Here is a 4,539-nt window from a genome sequence, read left to right on the forward strand (position 1 = left end):
TTTCATATTCATCAAAATACAAAAATATAGGGATCACAATATCCTCCGCTTGGAAGTTTAGTTTTTTTTTTCTCCATAAGGGCCCTTGAACGAAGTTAAGGTTAAACGCAACGCTTGTTATATTCTACGAGTTCATAGATGGCGTTAATTAAATAATTTTATTAAAATACGCTTTTGCAAAGTATTTCTTTACAATATTAAGAAAAATCATTTGTTTGCGCCCGTATATACGCAATATGAATATGAATCAATAGTTTTGTTCGTTTAAAAACTCAATTCTTTCGAGAAAGGCGTACAAATACAATATTGTACCGATTATTCAATCCAATATTGTATTTGCATGCCTTTCTCGATAGAATTGAGTTTTTATATAGACAAAACTATTTATTCGTATTAATATTTCGTATATGCGGGCGCAAACATATAATTTGTCTTAATACTGTAAAGCAATACCTTGCGAAAAGCGAATTTTGATCAAATTAATTAATTACGCCATCTATGAACACGTAGAATATAACTAGCGTCGCGTTTAACCTTAACATAAATTCTTAAATCATTTGACACTGCATGCTTGTACGAAGTAGTCAAAGTTAAGACATTGGGCATTTCAAAAAGCTTTTTGAGAACTTTGCGCATGGGAATAAAACTTCCATTTATGAGAGTTTTTACAGCAAACCCACTTTTGTCGGGTAACATTCGGTGACCTAAAATATACTTTTCTGGTGGTATGTAAGTGCCAAGAAGTTTAAAATGCTCCAATCTCAAATATTCTGTAGATAAATACTCAAAAGGATTGCTTAAATGGTTAAACATAATGTTAATGCTGTCAATATCAACATTTGACGCCCCAGCCCTATCAAGTACTGTACAAACTGAATTTTTAAGTAATTCTAATGGATTTCTCAACAGCTCCGTTATGTTAGTTATGATTGCCTGTACCTGAGTTCTAGCGAATGTGGATTCGTTATAAAGACCTGCCACTGATAAATTAACACTACGACTCAACGAACTATAAAAGTCTATTGGTATTCTATTCTCTGCAGGTAATTGTTGAGTTTCGACTATGTTGGGAACGGGAGCCTCATGTCTGTTTTCATTTTCATACTCCGGGGTGTCCTCTTGGTCATTCTCGCCATTGATAGGTGGAATATTTTCGGGGTTTGGAATGTTATTTGAGTGCCGCTCGACATGCTTACGAAAAGAATTTAGGGTTTTGAAACTCCGCGCACATGAATCCCGGACACTTCTGTAATCCGTGCTAAATTCGTGAACGTTATGAATGGCCGTTAAATGGCGCAAGAGAAGTTTAAACGATGTGTGGATTGACTTACACACAAAACACGTAGGCATTATATTTACGAGTTATAGTAAATAGTATTATAGATATAGATAGATATTATAGTTACACGTTCGGTACTGCAGATTGAACACCTTCTATGTCAGCAATAAGTGCGTTTACTGCAGGACACTCTCTATCGTAAGTTGTACGTATTTTGTAAACGTACTGTTGCAGCCACAACCACACAGAGTTGGACTCAATTGGGTAACAAGCATGTAGGGCCTGGAAACATTCAAATGCTACATCTACGGCACGTACCGCCGAACTTAACTTGTACATAAGTTCGTGGTTGATGACTACATAGAACGCTTTTTCGGTGTCACCAACGACGAGGACGAAAGGCTGAATTGTCTGCTTCCACTTCCTCATGTTGGCCATTTTTTGGTCGAGTTTGGATTGAAACTCGCCCATTACCTGCAAACAAAGTAATAGAGGGTATTATTTTAGGAAAAAAGGAACTAGGATTAAAAGAATAAATTAGAACTCAGAGTATGTTGCTACAAATTGGAAGAAGGAATATTTTATAAATAGGACCAATTCTGTATAATAAGCTCCCAAAGGTTTTAAAAGAAGTGACTAAAAGTAGAAACAGTTTTAAAAGAGAGGTAAAGGATTTTTTTAAATCACGTTGTTTTTATAGTTTGGACGAATTTATAGTCAGAAAGGATTGCACTTGTAAATATTGTGGGAATGTAGGTTAGGATATATGCAATAAATGTGTATTTATAGATTGACTAGTTTCAAAGCCTGTAAATCTAGAAAGAATTTACAAAAGGGCGTGTACTTGTACAATGAAACAAAAAAAATAATTGAAATGAAATGAAATTTTGTTAAGACAAGTGTCTATTCTCTCCAGCCGTGTACCCGTAGATAGAAATTGTGTTTAAAACTCACGCGAATGTGAAGCAGGAAGCCCTCCTGCGACTCCAACTGGCTTGGCCGCCATGACGTCTTGGCCTTCGATTTTTTTAAAGAGAGGACAGGGAACATGTACGGCAAAAGTTTCAACGAGGTGATCTCGGTGCCCACTGTAACAAAATAAAACCGAAAATGATTTGCAATTCAAAATGTTTAGTTAAACTTTAATCTTTCAGCTAAAGCTGTAAAAATACTTTCATAGTAGGTATAATAGGTGTACTATAGTTACTACTTACAGTTGCTGTCAGCAAGGATTGCCTGAATCTGCTTGGACCTTTTCGATGAAGCAAACTTCAACACGGCTTCGGAAAGCTGCGGCCACCCTACAAGAAGCTTGTCCCCCTGCTTCGGGTATAAGTAATTAAAGTCGTCTTCAAGCTGAAATAAGTAAGATCGTGATTAGGCCCGTGTTGTAGATATTGTAATCTAGGTACGTCAAATGAGGTTTCATCAATTTCTGGAAACATTAATTTAATATACAGAATATTATCTTACTTAAGCGTATCCAAGTGGGGATTTTAGCGGCGGGTACTTGCTAAAGTACTCGGAGATTGTTTCAACCTCAGAAAGTCTTTCCTTTGAGGTATTCTTCCAATAGGCTTTGACTTTTCTCCAAGGTTCGCTTGAAACTTGGAGGAATCCAAGAAACTCTTTCACGTCATCGTCGCTGAACTCAGATACAGCTATGTCAGCTGTCACTTCTGTTGCAGTTTTAGCTGCAGAAACAGAGGATGCTGTAACAGACATTGAAATAGGTATAAAAAATAACATTTCTTGCCCACAATTAGATTTTTGGGAAGGTAATGATTTACCTATGAACTATAGTTATAAACTCACCCTCCTGCTTTTCTTGTTTTAAGGTTTGTTTTAGGCTGTGCACCTTGTTTACGAGCTTTCCTCTCGCAGCCAATTTTGGTGGCCCTTTGCAGTATGGTATGTAATATATTTCTTGTTGTTCGCATGGGAACAAGTGGCATATCTCCTTGATCCAGGCTAAATATTCGCTTTCCCCAATGCTGGAAATAAGTATACGATTATAAATAACTATACATGTATATATTGGTAAACGATACAGCTAACATGTAGCGTTAAATGACCGAGCGGCGAACAAAGACAGAGCTGCAGATTATGGGGATGACTGCGTTTTTATAATTTTCTTTATAAAAACCGATCAACTGAAATTAACATTAAAAGGATGGAATTTATATTTTAAAAAAAATTATCATGATTGGTCAAATCTGGTGACCTGTACTACCTACTGGGCTGACAAAAAATCAAAACAACAGTGCATTAGAGTTGAATGGAGATGCTTCGTTTGCTCGATGATCTGCAATACTCAGATCGATATCTATACTTTAAATAGGATAGGTATAGAACTGTATTTGCTAGAGATCTATCATTTTCAGTTAATGCATGAAGCCATTAGGTACTACTTAACCATGCAGAGATCTACCAGTTAATTATCTTAATTAACTTGAGAAATGTCATGTCTGCAGTTATAAAGTTAGTCGGTATCTATACATAGCAACAAGGTGGCATCCGTAGACCAGGGTTCAAGTTCTCGACAAGCCAGACATTTTTGAAGGGAAATCAACATTTAAAAATCTGATGTGTGCTTACATTCGATTGTTGTCTGCGTGGAGAATGTGTGCCGCGATCGCGATGCACAGCTTTGACCTAGCCTTCGGACTCAGTGTCCTGTTGCTTATGCAGGCTGGGATAATCTTTCCACAGATGTTGGATAGTTCCTGAAATCAGTAGCAGCCGGTTTTATAGGGCAGTATAGATTCTGTAGGGTCTAATTGAGTTATTCACAGTGTGAATTTTGGCAGAGAGAAATATTGGATTATTTATTATTTACCTTTGCAATGCAGGTTGAGTCGTTGTCGCTTGATCGCTGACGCTTATGCGATGAGCTCAGGTCACAGATACCAGCAAATGTTGTATCAGCCTCCAAAACGTCAAAAACCTCATGGTCGTCTTTGCTTTGGTCTAAAATATAAACAAAAGAAAGCAAATTGGATTAAAAATGTCACACAAAACTAAAACTTATGTAAGTAAGTGTGGTAGTATAGGTATAGTATTAACAAATAAAGTAACTATTAAATGCTTACGCAATGACGATAGCGGCAGAAATTCCTCCGATGAGTTGATAATGCTGCTTACATTTACATGTGAAAACGAAGTTGACGTAGAGGGTCTTGACAGCTGTTACTAAGAAAAAAACAATTATGAAGTATTGACCTGTATTCGAATGTCTTCTCACTCAAAACTACCTTGAA

General features: G+C 36.7%; 1 long non-coding RNA gene across 1 annotated transcript; it reads right to left on the reverse strand.

The window, feature by feature from the left end:
- Positions 1-2,901: 2,901 nt before the first annotated feature.
- On the reverse strand, positions 2,902-4,232 carry LOC149425680 (uncharacterized). Its single transcript, XR_016304181.1, has 4 exons — positions 4,119-4,232; positions 3,878-4,005; positions 3,095-3,273; positions 2,902-2,991 (listed from the first exon to the last, which is right to left on the reverse strand). It is a non-coding gene; the product is annotated as an uncharacterized LOC149425680 (long non-coding RNA).
- Between the last annotated feature and the right edge of the window lie 307 nt (positions 4,233-4,539).

Source organism: Hesperophylax consimilis, chromosome 2 (genome assembly GCF_061612785.1).
Source record: "Hesperophylax consimilis isolate HC1 chromosome 2, BYU_Hcon_1.0, whole genome shotgun sequence".
Taxonomy (NCBI): domain Eukaryota; kingdom Metazoa; phylum Arthropoda; class Insecta; order Trichoptera; family Limnephilidae; genus Hesperophylax; species Hesperophylax consimilis.